Source organism: Thermobia domestica, chromosome 3, assembly GCF_964235325.1.
Source record: "Thermobia domestica chromosome 3, izTheDome1.hap1.1, whole genome shotgun sequence".
In the NCBI taxonomy this organism is placed as follows: Eukaryota; Metazoa; Arthropoda; class Insecta; order Zygentoma; family Lepismatidae; genus Thermobia; species Thermobia domestica.
The window spans coordinates 139,064,699-139,090,214 of record NC_137456.1 but is presented as its reverse complement, the minus strand read 5'-3'; the positions used below and the strand labels follow the sequence as shown (position 1 = coordinate 139,090,214).

At 36.2% G+C, this 25,516-nt stretch overlaps 1 pseudogene; it reads right to left on the bottom strand.

The window, feature by feature from the left end:
• Window positions 1–4,338: 4,338 nt before the first annotated feature.
• LOC145681963 (histone-lysine N-methyltransferase SETMAR pseudogene) overlaps window positions 4,339–25,516 on the bottom strand; it is a 53,602-nt pseudogene continuing 32,424 nt past the window's right edge.

Below are 25,516 nucleotides of genomic sequence, written 5' to 3'. Positions count from 1 at the left end.
TCCCATAAATATTTTATAGGATTAAGTTCTGTTGAGTTAGGGGACCAATTCATATGCTGTAGTTGTTTTTGGTGGCGTGAGGAATGTTCTTTTTGGAATATACCCGAGCAGGCATGATTCTATAGCGAAGAACTAGGAAGTCAGAGAAAGTGGTGTTTACTTGTTCCGTCAACTGTATTGAGCTTAGTGGAATTTGTGTTCCATGCAGTTCAGTTTGTTTATGTAATTTCAATTTGATTAAAGCGACTTGTTAATACTTTGGTACGTGATATTGTGTAAGTTATTTTGAAAAAAGATCGTGAGGGTTTAGGCTTCATACCTCTAGTTAAATCTATGCAAATAAGACAAGAAGGGAAGAGGTGTTTTTGAAGCTAAGGAGGCAATATTCCCTCTCCATTCACCACTGAAATCAGTGCTGGTAAACTGTGATATGGCGAGTGAAAGTTCAGTTCTATAGTACACTACACGGAGAGACTTAAGCCAATTGAACTGATTGCACACAATTGGGCTCTGCTCTTAAGGAGGGTCCGTGCTACGGTGTACTTTTAGCTACTCAAATACAAACAACACATTGCAAGTTGTCTCGGAATCTTGGTCAGATCGAAATTTTCCCCAGCACTACGTCTGCCAAAGCCGACAATGGCAAAAGCTGAATGTAGAGTAGGGTGGGCCGAAAAAATCGAAAGTTGATGAATCGACTTCCGATAGTGCGGTAAACTTGCCTCATGATCTCAAAACAACGTCTGCGAGATTTCAACGAAGTTGGTTAATATCTTTAGATTCCTCAGAGCTGCCAAAAATTTGAAAATTAATCAAAACACGTTTTTTATTCTTTTATTTCATAAAAGTTGTGCATTAAACAACTTCCGACAGCAATTAACATTCACTTTTAATAGTCTTTAGCAACAGTAAATTTTTTAGCTATATCAATGAATATCTTTAGTTTCCTCAGAACTGCCAAAAAATGACAAAATTTTACCGAAAACCCAATTTTTTGACAAACTTTCAAAATACTATTTTTGGTACTAATTTTATTTCTTAAAAGTTTTACATTAAACAACTTCCGACAGCATAATGAATTCACTTTTAATAGTCTTTAGCAACAGTAAAAAAAATCAGCTACGTCAATGAATATCTTTAGGTTCCTCAGAACTGCCCAAAACAAAAATAAAAAATCACCAAAACCCACTTATTTGACAATTCAGTTCTTAACGTTCATTGTTCATTAGTTTTTAGTTTGCACTGTAGTTAGATTTGTGATCAAACTTCAGAATTGCCGCCTGACTAGCCAGTTTTGCACGAATGAATCCGTCCCTTCTCTAGGAATTACATACCATTTGGGACGCTTCTGTGACCACTTTCACACAACGCTCAACGTCCTGGGTATGGCACGGAAAGGTTGAAAATTCCCAGTCCACAACTGTTTCCTTATTTTGTATCAATGACTTGATAAAGTCTGTCTCCACATTCTGCATGACTTTAGGCGAGATAAATTTGCAGTTCATCCAGTCAATAATATCCACATAATCTGTTCCATCAAAATTGATTTTAGAAACTTCAAACACTCTGATGACACTCTCCTCTTGCTCCCTTGCTTTCAGAATTCTTCTGAGACCCAACTCTCGAATGTGCGCCCTATTCTCGGTCACCATGGAGAGGATAAAGTTTTCCGGATGAGCAAAGAACGCGTTTCGGGAGATGACCTTATCCACTACGTTCTTCAGGTTCATTGGCAAATATCTACTGGTCTGAATGATGTTCCAGAGTTTACGGGCCCCGTCTTTGATTGAATTATTGCACTTGATTGGGAACCATTCGGGTACGTAGCACTTCATGACGAACTCTGCCAGTGTCTTCAACTGAGGTGTTGGATTCTCTGTTGCTATGTATAAACGGAGAATGCGGTTGGCTGTCGTAAGCCATCGGGAGTGTGACAGATGCCCTGGAAAACGCCTGGACAAATCGTCACTGCAAACTCCGGATTTCACTGCTTGAGAAATTTCTAGCAGGTTCTTTTGGTCAGACCTAAGGTCATTCGCATTAACGTTAGGTAGCTCGCAATCTAAGGCTTCGAAGGTCGTTACTCCCAGGCTCTGACACCCCTTCAGTTGCTGACCAATCTCACCCCCATAGGATCGTGACCTCTGGTTGCACCATCCAAGTGCTCAAACAAATGCCTCAACGGAAGCTCGTTTAGGTGCAGAAGGCATATCCGCCACTGAAGGGGTCTGTTAATCTTCTCTTCTAGGCGGCGAATGATCCCACCTTTCAAACCTGTGTTGATAGCCGTACCATCACAACCTACAGCGATAAGGTGTTCCATATCGTCCCCAATATCCGCCATGTAAGCAGATATGCTTCTGAAAATGCTATCAGCTGAGCCAGATGAGGGTGTAGCGTGGCCGACATACTTCGATCCTGGCTTCTCGATAAGAGAAATGTGCTCTTCAGTCTTGCTTCTCCGATATGACTTAGACTCTTCTTTCTCAATGTATATAGTTTTGTCTTTCCTTCCGTCAAAGTAAAGACCTTTCACCTTGGTGTCGTTTCGAGCTTGAAGCGAACCTGTCACTTTCATATTCTCTCTTCTAATTTTATTCTTATCGATTACAAGTACTGTTTCACCTGGTTTCACGATCTTTAGATCTTGCAGAACACTTGTGGCAATAGCTGCCGTCGCACGGTCCGAAACGCCGAACCTGTCGCTAGCCAAAGCTGTTTTCGCCAGATGGAAGCGCATTTGTGATGTCGATGACAATATGTTTTGTATTGTGCGACTGTTCGTTCGGGTGATTGTAGCGGTGCTGGCAGAAGAGCAGGGCTGTTCGTCAGTTTGCTTGCTTACTGTTAGTGCCTCAGACAGATCCATTGCCTGCATCTCCTCTGAATCTGGATCGTCTTCCTGCATGTGCATAGTTTAGCATTCCAAGTCCGGCTGATAGGTAGTCTCCACTCGGAGAGTCCTCTCTTTCCTTATGGAATCACGGTTCCTTCTGTCTTCTCTACGCGAATCCTTTTAGTTTCATTCCTGTCCACGGAGCAAATCTTCCCTTTCGTCGTAGTCCTCTGGTCCAAAAGGAAGGATTGCTCAAGTGGAGGAACCTTTTTTATTTTTTTCACAAGTGCAGATTTTGAAATTCTTACACTTGCAACAAGCAGCTATGTCAAAAAGTTTTGCCCCAGCTTCCCTGATGAATTCATCCAGTTTAGCGGCATATTGCGGTTTCACATTATCACGTTTGTAGTTCTTCATTAGTGCCTGATACTTCACATGGAAGCCTTTAATCATCTTGATAACTCTGTCGTGACTAACAAACGAGATGGAACACTTTTGGTACAATTCTTCCTCAACTTTTACTGCAACTGTTTCGGCAATAGCAGAAAAACTTGGGCCCTTCTTATTGTCTGCAGCAATTATAATATTGAACCTCTCTTCTAAGCAACATCGCAGTACATCGAGGATAGTTGGAAGTTGGCAAGGATTCAAGTCCTTTGGCGGTCTGATAATCGGACACTCCATTTCGCTACGCAATACTTCGCTTGACTTTGGCCTAGAGGTCACGGACTCGTTCTTTACTACTGGTTTGCAGGAGGCCATTTCGACGTTAACTTTAATTTCTTACTGTACTAAAATAACAAAACTTTTTACCTCATTTCCTTGGCTTGCGTTCAAAGAAAATAGAACAGATCAACACCTTTTATTTTAATGTTGATTTAATAATTAATATCTAACTGCACTAAAATAAAAACAAAACTTTTAACCTCACGTTGAAGGCCAGGTATTGATTGTTTCTGATTTATACGTACAACACTCTTCTCAACAGCTCGCTAACAATTACCAGTTCCAACTACTTTACTCTTTACTACGTACAGTGTTGCCAACTGAACAATTGGAAATTTATCTTAAAAATCAGAATTTGTTTTACGAGCATAATTAAAATACAAAGCCGATCCTTAACATATTTTCCAGGCCAAGACCTAGAAATACGTAATTTTCAATTAATGAAGAAAGAACTAGACTTACACCATTTGATTAAAATCAATGTCCCTTCCACTGAAATGAGTTTCGTACAAGTAGTTTGTCTCTAACTGAATTGTAAATAGCTTTCTTGCATAGTCTTTGCATATGTGAAAGTTGAGATTTGGATTAATTGATTTCTCACAGTGAAAATTACTATTAAATAACTAACATAAGCACTACGTTTGCAGCTCAGCATTTATGATCCTTCGTTTCTTTAACACATAAAAATACAGTATAGTATCAGATAGTAAAGAAAGTTTTTGCGGTTTTCAACCTTCAATTTCAAAAGAGCATATCTCAGTTGAAAGGAACCTTTATTAATCGAAATAAAAACCATGACAATCAATACACTTTTGCCAATGAGAAACAAGTGTGTTAATACCTGTAGCATAGAATTCTGGAGTTTTGGACGCGACGAAGTCGTTGAAGGTCACTTCGGCATTGTCTCGGCTTTTGAAGCATTTCTAGCGAAGGAAATTGTCGAGATGCTTGAAAAAGTGGTAGTTGGTGGGCAAGAAGTCCTGGGAGTATGGTGGATGAGGCAGAGTTTCGTAACCCAATGCGTTCAACTTTTGCAGCGTCTGTTGTGCAATATGCGAACAAACGTTGTCATAAAGCATAATTGGTCCCTTTCTGTTGACCAATGCCGGGCACATACGTCAAAGCTTCTGGTGCATTTCGTCGATTTGTTGGCAGTGCTTCATTTCGCCCGGATTCAGGAAGCTGTGATAATGAGACCGGCTGCAGACCATCAAACAGTCACAATGATCTTTTGTGGGTGGAGTTTCGTCTTCGGGAACTGATGAGGAGCTTTGCCGACGTCCAACCACTGCGCCGAACATAGCCGATTGTCGTAAAGAATCCACTTCTCATCACACGTCACAATCCTGTCGAGAAACGGGGTCGTTCTTGTTCCGCAGAAGAATAGAAGACGACATCTCAAAACGACGATTTCAATGATTTTCGGTCAATTCGTGTGGCACCCACTTCTCGTGTCTTTTTGACTTTCGTATCTCTTGCAGGTGGTTGGAAAATGTCATAGGTGTTACACCCAAGTCTTCAGCAAGCTCTCGAACAGTTGTGCGTGATTTGGCTTTGACTAAGGCTCTCAGTTGGTCGTTGTCAACAGCGGATGGCCGACCACTGCGCTCGTCATCTTCCAGACTCTAGTCACCGCTGCGGAATTTCTTGAACCTCCATTGTGCCGTACGTTCGTTAGTGCAGTGTTCACAGATCAGTCAGTTGGAAAAGCAGGAGATTCAAAGATAAAAAAACAGGAGAAAGCAGTAGACACATACAATGGTAGCGTTTGAATGTAAATCCGGGGGCAATAAAATTTGCCATTATTAATGGGGAAGTAGTCAAAACAAGCAGTCCAGAATTCATTTCCGATGAACTACATTGAGCAAATAAAAGGGAAAGTCCCGATTTATAATAATATTATTTGATACACATGTGTGTGAAGTAAAACGTAGTGAAAGAGGAGTGCGAAGTGGAGTGGGAAAATGTATTTTCATGCACGTAGTGATAACGTAGCTATATGGTACAGTCACACGTGATCGTGGTGTAAGACGATTTCTTTCTGACGATCGTGGAGAAATGATCTAAGCCATTCTTCCAACCCAAGTCCCAATCTAAACAACACTTACTTGTAAATCTTACATAAAGTCAGAATATAGACGAATCTTATAGAAGATGACGTACAGTTGTATTCTTTGGATTCGTATTATATACAGTAAAGCTCTATATGTTCTACAGAGCTTTGTGTATTATAACAGAGAAATTTCATCTTTTTATGTGAGGAAACATTGAAAATTCAATATTAATAACAATATATTTCTTTAACTTCTCGAAGTAAGGAAAAAGCAAGAGATTGATCACTTTTCATTTTCTTTTGCAGTAGATATGTAGAACGTAGAAAAAACAGATCGTCTGCAATATCAGTAGATCTGGCAACACTGCGTTAGTGTTTTCGGAGCAAAACGCAACGTTGATATCACAAGCTGTCTGGGCAGCTTTTCGGCCTAGCTTGAACTGGAACACGAAAATCGTGTGAATTTGCCTCTTGTCCATGTTATCTTTGAAGTCCTGAAAAAAGTATTTTAAAACAAAACCAATACAACAAATAGATAGAGCGAAATATATATAGGCACAATATTATAACTACACTTGAGTTTAAAATACCTCTTTGACAATAGAACAAGAAACGCAAGAACTTTCTTTAGAACCTGATACCAGGTAAATATTTCTGAATTGTAACTTATCCATATACGCTTTCTAATAAAACTTAATATTTATAACTTTATCTTGATAATAAATTTAGTTAATTTATTATCTGTGTCATTATAATTCTAATACAAATAAAAAGTACAAGGTATTACAATTACAAATAAATTTTAGTTTAAAATTTTTGGAACTTTTATGACACAACTTTTCTATAACCCTCTATCAACCATCTTGCTTAATTGACAAGGAACAAATTATTACTTGTACTGAAGCAATAACTTGGTAAGCCTGCCATATTATTTTCATGAGTATACGGGACACTTTTGATCTCTCCCCTCCAGACCCCTAGGCAACCCAAACATGCAGGAGGCAGGCACGTAGCCAAGGGGGGGGGGGTCCGGGGAGTCCGGACCCCTCCTTCGAGACGAGAAATAAAAAAAATTAAGGAAGGATAAAACAAAATGAAATGAGAAAAAAAGGATCAGCGTTAAAATTAGAAAACTACAGGAAGCTTTTGGTTACTCTTCCTTATGAGCAAATTTGTATTACAGTAGGACGTCGACAATCCGAACTTCAAAATCCGAACATGGTCCCTAGAAGCCTTTACATTTTGTCTTAGTGCTAACGATAAATAAACAATAGGGTTTCCGTCGGCGTTGTGTGAAATAAGTGTTTTTACCAAAGCTCATTAATATGTAATTGTTTGTCATGCACAGTGGCGTATTTACGATTTTGTTTCGGGGAGGGCTTTTCCTGAAAATGTGAAAATTCTGCAAAATATTTCATATACTTTACTATAGTAAGTAAGATTTCGGGGGGAGGCATAAGCCCGGAAGCCCCCTAAATACGCCTCTAGGCATGCATATGTTTATTTTTATTTTCTCTTAGGCCTAAACAGGTTAAGTTTTAAGTGTGAGTTACAAGAACTGTGTAATTTAGTGTACGAGCACATTCTTCACAAACATTAAAAAGTAAGTAGCCTTACACACGGTATTGTAATTACTGTATGTACTGTATAACCACTGTATGGACAAAAGAACATACCCTACAGTATATTTAAGCCTAAATTTCATTTTCTTGGTTATTTTAGAAAATCCTAACAATTTGAAAATCCAAACAACCTGTGGTTCCAATTAGCTCGGATTTTCGACTTCTTACTGTACTTGCAATATATGGTGGTGAGGTGAGCGAGATATCCTGGAAGAGTCAGGGAATTTGGAATTTCTACAAAAGTTACAGAATTCTTAGAATTTCTGCTACTAGTCAGGGAGATTTCAAGTTTCCGAAAGCATAGTGCATTGTGTGTAACAGCGTGGACATTTTTTAACGTAATTTTTCTTCATTGCATCCTTGCAGTATCAAACATGTTATTTCAAAAAGAATTTTCTACTCATCCTTTAACCTGTCATTTGGAACCGACAGTAGTTGACGGAATAATAAAAACAAAAAATTATATTAAGAAAGTTCTGTTAGCATTTGATTCAACAGAGAAAGGAATGCAGATATTGTAAAATATTTTTCAAGACATTATTCAGTATACACATTTTATAATAGTGAATATGTATTTTTATAATAGTTGAGGTCATAATGAAAGGAAGATTCTTATATTTGAATAAACAGAGGAAGAAGTAAATATTATAAAATCTTTTTCAATACTTTTTTAAATCTTTTACTAGAGATTTCTTCATAGTTTCTTTTTAAAATACTTACCAACATATCCTCATTTTATTGTCCTACACAACCAATATATGTTGATAGTAAAGTAATTTAGATTGATCAAGCTCCTGGGCCTTCAGAATTTCATGTCACGCCCCTTCCCCCTCGTTAAGAAATCCTGGCTAAACACCAATATATGTTCCAGTAAATAGTCTAGAGTGATCGAACCTCTGGTGTGATGACCACAGTATTTCATGTCACGGATCCCCCTCTTCACGAAATCGTGGCTACATGCCTGCAGGAGGGCAAGTAGAAGGGGGAGGCCGATCCAAACATATTATACGTGTAATTCATCGCCATATTATAGTTCATTTGCAAGTCTACCTTGCAAATTTTAGGGGGGTAGTAAAAATTTATGAGGTTGCGGCCTCCAAACCCCCGCCCAGTGGATACGAGCCCGCTTCCCATTCCTTACTTTTCAGCACAAGCCAATGAACTGTAGCTCTGATTATGAACAACAGTATAGTAGGCAAAAGTTCCCTCAGCTGCAGTTACTTTTCTTTTATTTAACAAATACTATCATCTTGTTTAAGTCAGTGATATAACCTACCTTCAATATTCTTGGTGCGTTTAGCAACATTTAGACCTATTTGCATGACTGTATTTGCCAGAATTTTGTTTGTGAGTTTAATCTGGAGAAAACTTAGCTGATTTTTCTCCTTGTGTCGTGTGTAACTGTCAGGGCCACATTTACATATTCGGGGCATTCCATGTGAAATCAACCAATGAAATGACAAAATCTGACCTGACGATCTTAGATTTTTGTAAAAATTGGTGCACAGCTTTATTACAGTGGGAGATGAAAAAATCCCAAATATTACCTCTCTCCTATTGAAAGTGTCCCCATACAGGGTGTTCAAAAATTGCGAAAAAGGGCATTTTTCCAGGAAATCCGGATCAGCAAGACCGGATAACCGAGGCTATATTGTACTATCAACAACAGTTCAAATGTTCGTTAACTTTACCAAAGATTGCAGATCCCCTTGTCTGCCAACGGACAACAGCAACTCTGTGCTGCGAATCTGTTGGCCTCCTCGCTATCAAATCGGAGAGGGTAGTGTGATTACTTGCTCGAAGCTGTTACATGTTTCAGCTGATTGTTCATTCACTAACTACAGGATTCTCAGTCAATGTCAGAATTTTTTATTTTTCACTTTCCAAATAAGCTGATATTGATGGCAGAAATGGAACAGGATTAATATACGGGACAATTCCCTGTCCCGACTAAATTTACGGGGACGCGGGACACTTAGGCCAAAAATCGGGACTGTCTTGTTTTTACGGGACGTATGGCAGGCATATAACTTGGTAATAGCATTTTTGTGATCAACATATTTCATCACAAAATGCTACTACCAAGTTATATGCCTGCCATACGTCCCGTAAAAACAAGACAGTCCCGATTTTTGGCCTAAGTGTCCCGCGTCTCCGTAAATTTAGTCGGGACAGGGAATTGTCCCGTATATTAATCCTGTTCCATTAATCCTGTTATATTAATCCTTATTAAGGTAAACTTAATATTAGCAGTACGATATGGTTAAGTGATCTTTCTTTAAGAAAATGCAGAACAACGTACAGTGTATGACATTTTTGTTTGCTTGCTTGCTTTCAACTAATTTTCTGTTGCAATATACTCATTATTCATTATTCATGCTGGCATTAGTGCTGTATCGCTGGACTAATTTGAAAATCGAAAGAAGTACGAAAATGTACTGTATTTGGTTATATTTGATTGGATTACATTACGTTATGTTAGATTACGTTACATCAGAGGTGCAATTTTACTATACAGATCAATAATATAAGGAGTAGTAGCCTAGTAGTAGTAGTAGTAGGAATGGGTTAGAAGCCCCACAGAGGGTGGTTGGGTTCTGTTCTCGACGTGGGGTTGTCAAATAAAGATTTGCCAAAATTGTTCTGTACATTTTACAATCTACGATACAGTCTTGATATACACGAACCTTTTGCAGCACTATATCATAACAAGTATACCTCTCCGCGAAAGAGTCGATTCGCCTCCACATAAAGTGCCGCTTACAACATCAAAAACAACCAACAAATACAACCACTTTCTTAACTTTTATTATTCCCCTTACCTGACTTTCACTTATTCTTTCTCACAAAATTAAATAAATTCTCCAATTGACCAATTGACAAGGTAAATTTCCTAAAATTGGTCCGGCGATACAGCGCTTAATCCTTTATGGTTCTCACCATGTAAGCAACTTAGTTTATTTGAGTTGATTAAAATTGGACGTCCCTCTCAGCAGCGAGAGTATATAAAACTTGTACCTACAGCTTAACGTGAGGTCTTAACCACATGAGCTCCTATCGGGAATCAAACTCACGTTTTCCGCTCCAAAAACGTGTACCCTGCATACATAGCCAGGGGAACTCAACAAATGAATTTAGTTTCACAATGTGATAGTACCGCAGACTCCAAAACTCAAAAACTATGGGAATCCAATTATCGGAACTGATGTTGTTGGGAAACTCTGCTAATTACAATCTGAGTAGGAAGGTAAAAATGAAACGAAATCTTTGAATTTAAAATCCCACAATTATATCCTTTAGGCTAAGGGAGATAATGATTAAGGCAAGGGTGATGGAAGACTTGGTGGAATGAGAATGTGTGATAAGCAGAACTACCTCAAGAAATTTCACGCAGAAGATAATGTCCACCAACAGAATGGTAAAGGCGAGATCGTACCTATTCTTAAGAAGCTAAAATCGATATAAGAAAATATCCTAATAATTCCTACAATTCTTGCTTTGATATTTACTCGAGTTTTGCTCGACAGATGTAGATCCCATACTATACTTATGTATACCATAATTTAGATCTATAGAAGAAGTAGACTGTGGTAAACAGAGTTAAAAAACTATCAGCCTAAATATATGTATGGGATAAGGATTACCACCGTTAAAGTCACCGTTACCCGTTAAGATGTAATGGATCAACTCTATTGACGAACTTAGTCGGAATAGCTAAGTTAGCTGTCTATTGCAAAAATGGGGTATATATAGGCTATATAATCATCGTCAAAGTCGCGGTTATCCAATTAAATTTTTAACGGATTGACTTTATTGACAAACTCCGCCGAGGCAGTTTCTCTAACTATCTATTACTATAAAATAGAAGTTAAAAATTCGTGTCCATTCAATTGGTTTGATTTGATTAAAGTTTAACGTTCCTTTCGCAGCAACGCTATATGTAACATGAACCTACAGTTTAACGTGGGATCTTCACCACATAAACTCTCACAAGAATTATCATGCGCAATAACGGACATATGGACGTACTAACAACACAATTTTATAGACGTCTCCCTGCACAAAACCACCATTCTAAACGTTTTTACTCGCGTATCATGGATTGGGTTATATCATGCAATAGGTGTTACGATAACATTTATCATATACGCATATACGGTGTATAGGATCATATATATATATATATATATATATATATATATATATATATATATATACATAAATATAATAGTTGTTTTTGTAAAACTTTATCCGAAGAAAATTGATGCCCCAAATGTAGATTAGCCTCTTTGGATTTTTTCCTTTGAGTTATTAATTAAATATTTAGTTGTGAACAAGAAGCAACGTAATGGGTTTACCACGTGAAGGAATATCGTTTGCATGGCGAGATAATCTCTTAGTTAATGTAGACACCGGAACAGGTAGTAGATTTTTTTACCTATTCCAGTATTAGCAGAGATGGAACATATTCTTGGTGGTGACTAATTGATTGCAGAAAACAGCTTCTTGCTATCAATTATAGTTTTACTCTATACCAATCAACTTTAAGATCGAAGGTGGTTGATTTCTACAACTTCCGGTTTGGTTAGAGGATTAAGCAACAACATGTTGTATTTACTTAGAACGATAATGCAATTAAGATAAAAGTTTATCGCTATCTATTACACTTTTTGTTCTATAGCAATCAATTTTAAGACCGGAAGAGATGGTTGATATCTGTTACTTCCGGTTTGAATAGAAGGCTAAGCTATAAGATGGCATATGTTCTTAGAACAGCTAAACCGATTCCAAAACCTGCCTCTGGCTTTCATTTATTTTTTATTTTTATTTTTATTTTTTATTTATTTATTTTTTGCCCTGTGTAGATTAGGGATCGGGAAGCGAGCTACAAAAATTGAATTCAGTGTTGCCAATCACTGACATGGATTGGATAGCCTCTTAAATAGATGGAAAGATTTCTTTGACGATTTGCTGAACACGCAGCCAAAAGCTAATGTGCGTGGAGAAAAGGAGATACACACCGCACAACCGTATATTCCAGAACCCAACCGAATAGAAGTAGAAACCGCTATAAAGAAATTAAAGAAACACAAATCTCCGGGTGTAGATGAAATTCCGGCTGAGTTAATTTTAGCTGGAGGCGAATAATTGTGGAACAACATACACAAACTCATTATCCTTATCTGGAACAAGGAAGAATTGCCACAAGAGTGGAAAGAATCAATCATTGTTCCAATTCACAAGAAAGGCGACAAAACTTACTAATAATTATCGAGGCATTTCTCTTCTGTCAACATCCTATAAAATCCTTTCAAATATTCTGTTAGCAAGATTGACCCCATACGCAGATGAAATTATTGGAGATTATCAGTGCGGATTTAGACGAAGTCGATCAACTATCGAGCAAATATTTACCATTCGCCAAATACTCGAAAAAAAGTGGGAATACAATACCCCGGTACATCAATTATATATTGATTTTAGAAAGGCGTACGACCCGGTTAGGAGAGAAACATTATACAACGTTCTTACAGAACTTGGAATACCGAGAAAGCTAATTAGATTAATTAAGATATGTTTAAATGAATCCCAAAGTAAAGTCCGGGTAGGAAAATTTTTGTCCACGAGCTTTCACGTAGAAAATGGCCCGAAACAAGGAGATGCGTTGTCGCCATTATTATTTAACTTCGTTCTGGAATACGCCATAAGGAAAATCAAAGATAGCAACCAGCGCCTAGAGTTGAACGGTATTCACCAGGTTATGGCATATGTTAATGATGTAAATTTAATAGGGGATGATAGGAGAACAGTAGAAATAAATGCAGAGATCTTATTAAACGATTGCAAGAACATGGGTTTAGAAGTAAATGCAGAAAAAACTAAATACATGGAAATGCGTCGGGACCGGAATACGGCAAATTGTGGATGCGTTAAAATATTAAATAATACTTTTGATAAATTGGATACTTTCAAATATTTAGGATCGATATTAACAGACGAAAATCATATTCACGAAGAAATTAAATGTCGACTAAAAGCAGGGAATTCGTGTTACTATTCGGTTCAAAATCTCTTGTCGTCGCGAATTCTGTCGAAGAATATGAAGCTTAAAATATATAAAACGATAATCATGCCTGTTGTTCTGTATGGTTGCGAAACATGGTCTTTCACTCTGAGGGAAGAACATAGACTGAAAAAGTATTTGAGAACAAGATCTTAAGACGAATATTCGGACCCAAGAAGAACGAGAATGGGGAATGGCGGAAACTTCATAACGAGGAACTACATAATTTCTACGGTTTACCCAACATTGTTAGGGTCGTCAAGTCTAGGAGGCTTAGGTGGACGGGTTATCTAGCTAGAATGGAAGAAAGTAGAAACGCTTTGAAAGTCTTGACTGGAAGACCAATCGGAAAACGACCATTAGGAAGACCTAGGCGCAGATGGGAGGACAATATTAAGATGGATCTCGCAGAGATAGGAATACAAAGTAGAAACTGGATCCAATTAGCTAAGGATAGAAGTCAGTGGAGAGCTTTTTTGAACGCAGCATTGAACCTCCGGGTTCGATAGGCCATAGAGTTAGTTAGTTAGTTAATTAGTTGCCAATAAACTGACAGTGAAGCCAGTTGCAGTGCATGTGGCCGAGTAATATCCCTCTCCTATAATCTTCTAGTGTGACGAACGACCAACAAAGTAGTGCCCATTCTACCGTACTAAAATGTTCGTGCACAATATCAGATCAAGACGAATCTAGCGAAAAGAGGAATTTGAAACCAGATCGATCAGTATATTGAAGTAAAAATACAGTATTTTGCAGCAGTAAGTGGTGATGGTTCTTCGTGTCTGTTGTGTAATGCATCTTTCATACCAAAAATAATTAAAATAAAAAAAAAACTGAAAGACTTTAAAAATCAGATCACGCACGTAAGTATGATGCACTGGATGGCGAAGATTTAAAAATTAAAAAGATCTCAATTCTTCATATTTCATAGTTTTGCTATCAGTTGTGTTGCTGTCAGCTGGGTCGTCTGTCTATCTATAGGTATGATGAGTAGGAACGGCAAAAGAGTGCAAGAAATTTCTTTATTTGGATTTTAGATATGGTGTGCACAGGTTGATATTGGACAGAGTAACACTGGAACTCAAGTTTACTAGACTACATACTTGATTGTAACTACACGAACTGGGCTTGAGCGAACCAGCTCCGCTACATTTTGGGCCGGCCCAGACTCAGGACACTGCTTCATCTTGAGGTCGGGACGGGTTCGGGCTGATTAATTGCAATTCTTTATAGTTATTAGATAGATTTCTTTAAACGTTAATCAAAATAAAGTCAAACATTGAAGTCTGTGGAGTGGAAATATTACAAATGGAGTGAAAGGTATTAAAAACAATGCAATATCTATAGTCGGTGTTACTTAGTGGCAAATTGCTTATCCGGTTGGTCCGGGCCGGCAACCGTGAAGACAGATCTATATTCAATTCGTGCAAAAAACAATGTTTAAGCATACTATATGACGTATGCACTAATTTAACCCTAACACTTGAAATACACTTTCAAATAATCGTGTAACTGCATTGACCTCACCTTACCTGTAATTAAATATAACTCATCAATACAATCATGTCGACAGTATCTTCCATCTACATATTCACTCAAACCAACTTGAGTATATTCTACAAACTTTTATCAAAATAACTATTAGAAACTAAGAAGATAATAATTCTAAACAAGTAGAGCCTACTATTAACACCTTTTCTTTCTAACCCAATTGAGGTATTGTTTAAAAAAATGGTGCAGACTTTATGTATGTTAAACCGATTATTCTTTCTAAGTAGTAAATATTCATTGTATATAACATCGGTACTAGGGGAGACCGGGTCTATTTGAGTATAGTAAAAGAAAACTGAAACTTTCCCAAAAATGACGCACTTTAGAGTTTAAATAATTATGCTATAATCTACGCACGTTATTATACTTGTAGTACAACATATTAAAGAATAAAGAACCTATTAAATCAGGGAAATTCAGGAAAGGAATTTAAAATTAAAATGGCAGAATTCGAGAGTAGTACAAATCACGGGGCTATTTGGGTCTTTTCCTGTATCAACATTGTTTATATAAATTACATTAGCACTGATTTATATTCTTAAATAATACTCTTTTCTATATAATTTATAAAATCACAACTTCATAGTAAAAGAAAATAAGTGGATAGATTCTTTAGGAAAGGGTATTAAGAATAAGCTAAAACTCTTTCAGCGTTCCAATAATATAAGAGTACTTGTTTTCTTATCTCTTACACGTATAGGATCATCCTGGAGTGGTTTGATGTATTGTCTTTGAAATGAACATTTGTAAATCAAAGGTGTAAAAATAAGACCTCCTGACAGAACAACATAAAAAGAAACTGCGGATAGTTTCACATTTTCTACATTAATTGTCAGTAAATAAAGAGAATACATATTAATAATGATCACTTTAGTTCAAATTTAACTTTCAAAATAATAATAACAATAATAAAACGAACTGACAATAAGTTTTGTGTTCAAAATCACTTTAACTAGAGGTCTTATCAATCAAAATTGAATGTAGGCTATAGTAAGAGAAAAATCAAAACTTGTGCTAGAGAAATCTAAGTAAATTATAATTATTTTTATACAAATGTATGAGATATCAATTATTTCTCAAAGTTCTGAAGTACGAGATAATAGAAGTTATCGAGAAATGCATAACTTAGAGACACTTGCCTACCAGTAGTCGAAGAAACTGTTTTCAAGTATTAAAAAAAGGACTCAATGCTTCCTTATTAACGCTCTCAGCACGTGCTCTTGAAAGCACTCAGGCTTTCTTAATGATAAATTTGGATATCGTTTTATAAAACATGAAAACCAATTTTCATGAGCTAATTTTTTGCTTCTACAAGGATGCAGAATTTGATTTATTATAGCATATCGATGCACAATTTTACAAATCGTTTCAGGGGATGCTAGTTCTTTTTTTCCGCTAGATTCATATTCGCAACACCAAGCTCCTTCTGTTCTTCTGTCAGTACTGTGGAGTATCCTATGACTTTCGGTTCTACATTTTGAATTGTTTCATGACTATGACTCAAGTTAATCTCACCCTTTCGAGCTGCACTTTTCTTGGCAAACTTTCAAAAGCAAAATTGCAGAGCTGTGAAGCCTCAAATAAATTCAAATCATATTTTGTTACACTTTGCATGGCCTTCCCCATGCCTTCATTATTGAACTTGTATTTAAATTTTGATTTGTATGTTCGTACATCTTAAAAGAAAAGAAGTGTTTTGTTTCCCATACATGCATCTTATAGGAGATTGAACCATAAACACAAAACTAAAGCTCATAAATTAGACATTCAAGTAAGTTTACACCTGACTCAAATAGCCCCTACTGAGCCAAATAGCCCCATATTTTTTGAGTCAAATAACCCCGTTTGTACATGTTTATGTAGGAAACTATTACTTTCACACGAGACAGATAAAAAATTATAGTTAAAACATGTGGAAGTTCTGTTTTACGTGTAAGGTAATGATTTTACAAATATATGCATTTATACAGGTTCAGCACCTTATATCATACAGGCACTATTTTATATCAGACCAAAATTTGAAATATTGCAATTCACCTTGCTCAGAGTAGTTTCATGTTCACAGTAACTGATAAGAAAGCAGCAGATCAACGACACATACAACCTTCCCTTTGATAATGAACTTACAAGTGAATGCAAAATCAGGGTACTGATGCGCATATTAAGTGCGCAGAGATATTTTGTCTTAAGTTTGACCCGAATAGCCCCTTGACGAAAATAGCCCCGGTCTCCCCTATATCGAAGTTTCTTCATTATACTAGCTTATATATCAATTAATTATTTCATTCATAAATTGTGTCATAGATGAGAAGGTAGCTGACATTTTTTTTCAAATTAACTTTATTATAGCACTTTCTAGAAAGCTACGATACATAATAAATTATTTAAAACTAATTATTTTTAGCGATGGAACATGTGAATGAGTTCTCAAGAAGCGATTAAGGTGATGTATACCTATATTGTGGTAATAAATAATTACAATGAAATTCCGGGAACTTTTCGACTGCTCCTCGTATTATAACTTAAATTACATAAAATAAGCACTGTAGACTCCCATTACTTAAGGGGAAAAAATTACACAATAAAATAAAGATTACATTTTCTAAACGGTCTACTCAACTTGTTACACTTCCGTAAAAATGTTAGTTTGTCAAGAAGGGGTCATCTATGGAGGACTTTAAAAAAAAACTTAGCTTTTACCGCTTTAGTTCTATCATATCTGTGCAATAATTTATCAATGAACATTAAATTAAGTTGAATCACTTCTGAAAAATTAGATTCACGTTTTATGTTAATATTTTGTTTGTTTTAAACTTGTATGCACGTAGGCACATACAACGTACAGTATGGTTTCTGAACCTGTGGTACACGAGTCACTGCTGGGTAGTACGTACAACTTACGATGGTATAAATTATACCAGTACGTCAGTAGAAAAGGTTGAGAAGCCCTGATATATATCATTTTAAATGTTTTCTGCAATTAGGTTTAATATTATTAAACTTTAAAATTTGCACAATATTTTTATTCGTGGATTTTCTCTTCAATACTTTTTTTAAAACTTGCAGTACAATAGGCTTTAAGGTAAAAATTTATAAAAAATGAGATAAAACGAAATGCAAATCTTCAGTTTAACGTTCCACGATTATGCCCTTAGGCTAAGAGAGATGAACGATTCAGATAAAAGAATGATGATAAAAAAAAATTGGTGGAATGAGAATGGGGGGAGAAAATGGAGTACCCGAGAAAACTCACAGACACGATGTTCTGTACCACAAGCTTACCTGATCGGGAAAACTAACCAGGGACTCCACGCACCAGAGATAGGCGCTCTACCAATGAGCCACCACACCATGACCTTCCAATAAATATCTATGAAATACTGACCTGTGCTGAGAGGTGAGAAAATATGAAAAATAGCGTTTTTTGGTGTGAAAAGTGTATTTCTAATGGTATGGGTGGGGCAGGAAATGAATAATTATAAAAATATCACCTTTCCGACTGAGCTCCTTCGTATCTAAGCGGTTAGCGTACGCGCCTTTGGTGTAAGAAACCCCGGTTCGATTCCCGGCGGGAGTTCATGTGGTTCGGATTCCACGTTAATCAGTAGGTCCACGTCTCATATAGCCTCGCTGCTGAACGGGACGTTAAACCCAAAATCAACTCAACTCACCTTTCCGACTTCTTTATTATCTGACTGTCCCTTGGGCACATTAGACCAGATTTTACTGTATTTTATCTCGAATCTTGAACTTTACTCTTAGAAGAGTAGAAAAGCATTTTACTATGAAGTACGGTCTTTTCTTGTAAGGTCTTTTCTTGTTTAATTTTGATTCTTGACCTATATATGATTAGGAGGATTTTACGAGACAATAATAGAAATATAAAGATTCAAAATCGATATACTGTAATAACCATAAGGCTTCATCTAGAAAGAAAACAAATAAACTTGCTAATGTCTACGATTAGAAATAATAATTCCTTGTGCGTTCCACTTTTATTTATTAATTATTATGTTTAGTACCCTTATCTTACGACAGCAGCACTCAATAATATGCTTACCATAATTCGGGGAGTTCATCTTCCATCTATTCACAACACAAGTTTTCCTTATTTTATTACTTTTGTATTGGTCGTTAAAAAAGCAATAGAATTCAAGATTTCAAAGGATTTACATGTTTCATGGTCCCTACATACCGACAGTGATTTCTGAATATCTGTCCGTGTGTCCATCTGTTCGTTCGTATCACCATCCAAACCAAATTTTAAACTTAAGCAGGGCCGCCCACAGGGGGGATGTATGGCGCAAGCTGCGCCATTGAGAAAAATTTGGGGGGGGATTTTACTCTACTTTCGAACTAGCAATTTTACTGTCGGAATAGCATTAAAACACGATTTTGAGAAGCTAATTTTTAAAAATTTTCCGGGGTGAACCCCCGTACCCCTTGCTTCGATACTCGATGAATGAAGTACCGCGCAAGTAGCCGTATGAAAGGAAAGGTTGGTTCATTTTAAGAGAGAAGGGCCGCCCACAGGAGGGATGAATGGCGCAAGTTGTGCCATCGAGAAAAAAATTGGGGGAATAAAAAAATTGGGGAAGAGTTTTACTCTAATGTCGAATAAGTAATTTTGCTGTCGTCAGATTAACATTGGAACACGATACGATTTTTCTTTTAATCTCGAGAATGAATCCCCCTACCCCCTGCTTAGAAACTCTATGAATGAAGTACCGCGCAAGTTGCTATATGAAAGGATGGCGCCAAGTTCTGGTGAATAACAGTTACAAACACTCAAGGAATCACTTTCAAATTTAGATTTGAAACTTGCCTATGTTGTCTGTTGAAAATTATAAAGTAGTTTGGCATAATTGTGAGCTAGTGGTAACCATACAGACAACAGGCAAGTTTCAAATCTAAATTTGAAGTGAGCCAGTGAGTGTTTGTAACTGTTGTCCACCAGAACTTGGCGCCTATTTTTGTGATTTCAATTCTTTTCAAGGCCACTCGTACTTGGCTCTTTTACAGGAATGTTTTTTGTTGGATATCACTTCTTTCTGTAGGCTAATTTCGAGGATGACATTTTCTTTTGGTATCAAACTCAATAACTTGTAACTTGCGTCTTACTTTTCATGTACAATCCGCGGCAAAAAACCTGCATCCTGAGGATGTAAGTTTATTGTGAAACTACGCCTAACAGCACAGGGAATGAATATGTGGAACGAATCACGCCAGGTTAAACCTCGGCCTTCTCCCGTGCACACTTATTTTGGAGCAAAAGACTTCGTCATTTCACAATAAACGTATATGTTCATGTTGCAGGTTTTTTGCCACGGATTGTACAAGGGAATTACCCTTCAATATCCTTATAGAACATATTTAGTATTGTACACTACCAAGACTACTAATAAAAGTAATGCCATTTTTATAATTACTACTGCCCCTATTACTACTACAAGCATTCTATAATACTACTACAGGAAATAAAAACAACAACAAAAAATAACAATTACTAGAACTATAAAAACTACTGCTACACTGGGCAATTGTTTTTAGAGGACTTGAGTTTTGAGGAGGGAAGAGATTATTAGTTTTGGGGGGGAGTGCGCCATCAGCTTTTGGGGGGATGGGCACCCCTGAACTTAAGGACGTTTTTTATATTTTCCTGAGATTGTTTCGGACTTTATTCCTAACCCCGAAAAATAAGGATCATTTACTGAGAAATGAAAATAAATAAATATGATTTTCTGGAAAGCGTCTCGAACGATTTTATATATATATATATATATATATATATATATATATATATATATTAGGGCGGAGCGAAAAATCACTTTTTTATACATTGAAAACGCAATAGTGCGTAAAAGTTGTCAATTGATGTTGATAAAATACTGAAAAAATTTCGTCGCTGAAATCGAATATCTTCGGGTGGCGAATCACCAAAAAAATTTTGTGTCTTTATAGGGTATGCAAACCCGCCGTACACAGCACTCTTTTGCGTTTCTACGGTAAATGAACAAAAGTATAACCTACATTTCTTAAGTTAAGTAATATATAAAACTTAAGAAATATTTTCTGCATGATTTAGGCGCATTTTGGGTCACACACTAGTCAATTTGATCAAAATAACAATCTACTTAATACAAAATACATATTTTTTCTGCACCTCTTTGCTTATTTTAGTGAAATGACCCAGGACTCACAACGAGGACGTGGGTACCGGTCAGGCCCCTCCCATGCCCACCCTACCACTCATACATGTATGTTCAAATTTAGATCTTTGGTTATTTGCAGAGCATAGTTTGCTTTTGTTTCTACTTTTGTGTTTACAAATCGATATTTTTAGTTTGTCTGATAAAACCATCTCCGCCACAAATTGCTGCAGATGCTTCTGTTACAAGTTTCACACAGCGTTCTGTACTCGTAATGTGACAGGAATATTTTAAAGCTCCTTTTATGACTGGATGTTCACGGTTATTATTGTAGATTTCAAGTTCTTTGTTGGAAAACAAGACAACGCTTGAGGATGCCTCACTTCAACTGATTCCCAATTAATAAGGTCTGTGTAATCGTTTGCATTCAAATTGAGCTTTGGTAGCATACATTTTTTACATGTGACTCATTGTCTTCTTTAGCTGGTCTTCCTCGTTTCGTCTTCCTACTGATACTACTGTCATAATATCTACTCTTCTCATTGCTAGCTTTTCCCATTACGTTGACTATCTTACTCTATGCCTTTTTTCTGACGTGAAGTCTTTCATCGTCAACCATAGAAGGAAATATATTATCCGGGTGTGCGAAATAGCAGTTATTTTGGATTACGCACTTCTTGAACCAATTGCCGCTCCTTTTGTGGTATGTACCTTGAAGAAGTTCTCATTAACCACACGTATTTAGCTCCATCTTTACAAGTAGCGTATCTCTTTACTGAAAATCAGCGACCTCCAGTCTCTTTCCTGAATAAAGTTTGATCTTTAAGACCATCAAAGTACAAGCCTCTAAGATCCTTTCTTTTGGCCATTAGCACTTTCTTTTGTCCTATATTTTCCCTTTCTCGCCGGACTTTTGAACAGTTTGTCATCTAGCCAGCATTTTGTGGATCAATTATTCCAAAAGATTGCAATGTAGCAGTTGCTATCAAAGCAGTTGCACGATCAGATGTTCGAAGCCAGCATACCGAGAATTCTAAGGACATGTCGTTGCTGCTTGCTTCTTTTTTCTCTAATATTCTGCCCTTTTGCAAAGTAATCATCATCACCTGACTCATCGCCATCAGAAGTCATGTCTGGAGTTCATTATAAGTACTCGTTTGTGATGTGTAAGAAGACTGTTGGCAGGTGGTCTCTCGTGATTTACTTTTAGTGAGTATGATTAGTTTTAAAGTCTCCTCGTTGTCAACTCCCTCTAGTCTGGCTACTCGTGTTGTTCTCTGATCTTGCAGAAATGTCCACTCCTTTCTAGGTATTTTCTTTCTTAATTCACATGAGCACATGGAAAGTCCAGGAGCACATATCAAAAGACTTCATGTAATCTTGTTTAAATATATCCAGTTTTTTCTGAAAGCTAGCAGAAGCTTTCGTTTTCTTCTCAAATTTAACAAACTTCTTATATACTTTCCGTGCAAAGTAAGTAGAAACTGAACTACACGTTCTAACAACAAAGTAGGGACGGAAGCTTTGCCCTAAACAGATTTCACACATTGAGCAACGTCTCTCGCCAACTTTTTTACAGATCGATCATACCCTTTCTCACACTTTTCCAGCTCTACCAATTGAAAATAATGCTTCATTACATCTAATTTTGTGGGCAAGTACACACCTGAAAGTTCAGCTGAATGTCCAAGCACGGGGTGAGTCGTTCTTGATCTTGTTCTTATCTTCGGTATGGTTCGAGTTTCTATATTGATATAAAATACAGATCTCACACACATTACATAAAGTTTAATTCACAGTACAAAAACAAACTGTTTATACACGTACCAACTACGCACAACGAAGTAGACACTGAAACGCAATGTTAACACCGTAAAATTACCTTGAAAACATCGTCTTCCACACTCGAACAAAGTTATCGAATACTAACGTTGTTTCTTTTTAATACTGCTACTATCAATTGGACTAGTCCAAATTGAATTCATATTCAGTGGAAGAAGTTAAATTCTATAAAGCAGTACGAAAATTTTTAAAAGGAAAAAGAGTGTTGAAGGAAAAATTATAATGAACAATGAACACATTTATCGGCATATTAATTTAATGCTAGAACATTATAAGAAACCACAAGTACAGTATATGATATGCAATACTTTCTTTTGCTAAAATGGGCTATTTTATGGTTCTAAATCTGCTTAAATCATCTAGAAATTATTTTTTCAATTTTATAGACTGCTTATGTTAAGAAATATAAGTAATAATGTGTTCATTTGATGTAGAAACACAAAAAAAGTGATGTGTACGGCGGGTTTGCATACCCTATAAAAACACAAAATCTTTTTTGGTGATTGGTGAAGATATTTGATTTCAAAAACGAAATTTTTACATTATTTTATCAACATCACTTGACAACTTTTCCGCACTATTGCGTCTTCGATATATAAAAAAGTGATTTTTCGCTTCGCCCTAATATATATATATATATATATATATATATGTGTGTGTGTGTGTGTGTCATATACCAATATTTCAATAGGAACTGTGCTTGGGGGTGAGTTCTTTCTGGATGATTTTCTCAATAACGACTTAGGCGATGTTGCTTATATTTCACAAATAATTATTACATTGATAACTCTATAATATTTAATCTTATGAAAATTTTTACAAGTTTACTGTTGGAGTCAGTTTGTTTCCGGCTAATGTTTCCAAAAATAATGCAGGCGACTTTGCTTACTTGTTGGAAATAAATATTTCACTAATAATCTTCTAATGTTGCGTGAATCACTTTCATGAAAATACTCACAAAGGAATGTTTACTCTTAGGGGCGAATTTCTTTGACAGTTCTCTTAAAAATGATTTTGATGTTATTTCATAAACAAATAGATATTTTGTTAACAACTTTTATATATGCCATAAGTAACTTCTTCAGTATCGATTCGTGACCCCCAAAAGCAGCGGTTGTAATAAGAAAGTGATGTTCGTACACGCGAATATTCTCTCTCCCGGTGCTCTTGATTCTTATCCAAACAATATTTATTTAGTTTGAACACTAAAGTTCTTTGAAAAGCTCTTTTTATATTTATTGATTTAAGCACTTTCACTAATATTGATTTAACATATTTTTTGAAACAAAAAGAAGAACTACTATTAAATTACGTTTACATGTTATATATATATATATATACAAAATTTCTATGCCAATGCTGCTGAACAAGAGATAAATATTGGAGCCGAGATAATCAGTGTTAGATCATTCACCCCTGGCGAATGGAGTCTCCGGTTCGATTCCAGCTTACGCCAAGTGTGCTTTGTGATGAACAATCACCGATGTTCATAGATTTTGTTGCTGTTCTGTTTCCTCCCACTTTCGACATTGCCTCATTATCATCCATCTTATCATCGCCGTTTCCCTTTAGTCTCGGTACATAATTGTTGGATGTTAAACGAAAGAAAAAGTATTAATATATATATATATATATATATATACCATATATATATATAACATGTGCTGTAATGCATGAATGAAGACGCTGCATAAAGAGAAAAAATACATATAGCCATGCACGAAGTTAAACCAAATTTTTAATCAAGTAAGCCATACGTTATAGGTAACTCTATTCTTCATCCTTTTCAACCTATATATTTTTGCCATTGTCTGCTGTTTGAAATCTGGAATACTGTTCACAAGTCTCTGAATAAAGAGAATCACTACCACAGATAGTATTTTTTCTGTCATGGTGTTTCGAAGAAAGTTTATTTTCTATATGACATAGAAGCATTTTTCTGCTCCTACAATCGGAATTCTGTTACCATCTTTTATATGAACGTAGGAGACAGAAATCCCATTTTCAGTGGCCATATATTTTTTCAGGTTCTGCACTAAAAATAAACAAGAAATCTAGAGCTTTTCCTTAGAGACGTCATTTCATAGGTCTGACTGATTTGTTGTTTTCAATCAATGGGAATTACCATGAATTAGAAAACTATGAATTTTGATGCTGAAATTAGTCTGAATAGGTATAAGGAATTTCTCTTTAGTCAGTAATAGAAGTGTATTTTCAGGTAGAAAGAAAAACACATTTCGCGAGTGCAAGTATTAGATATTTATGCTATATTTTACTTCATTTGATTTATTATTCATTCTGTAGACGATATTATATGTACATTTGTCTATTGAGTTTTCCTAATTTGAATTCTTAAGTATATCAAAAGTTCAAATCACAGTATCTGATAAATTCGGAGTAAAATCGAAATGAAGGTACCGATTAAGCATCATTAGCATTATTAGTTCTTTCGCTGTCACAGATTATTTTCTAGATTGAAAGTTTTTTTGAGTTCGTGTTTCCATCTCAGCTCACTCCAATTTAAATTTGTTGTGTGCAAACACCGTGATCCGCGTATTAATCCTCATCGTCTCCTTTAGCCTACAGATCATAACCATGGAACGATTTCACTTCATAATAGTTACTTATACGTGAATGAAAAATATTGAATACAGATTAATTTTAACTTAAAAG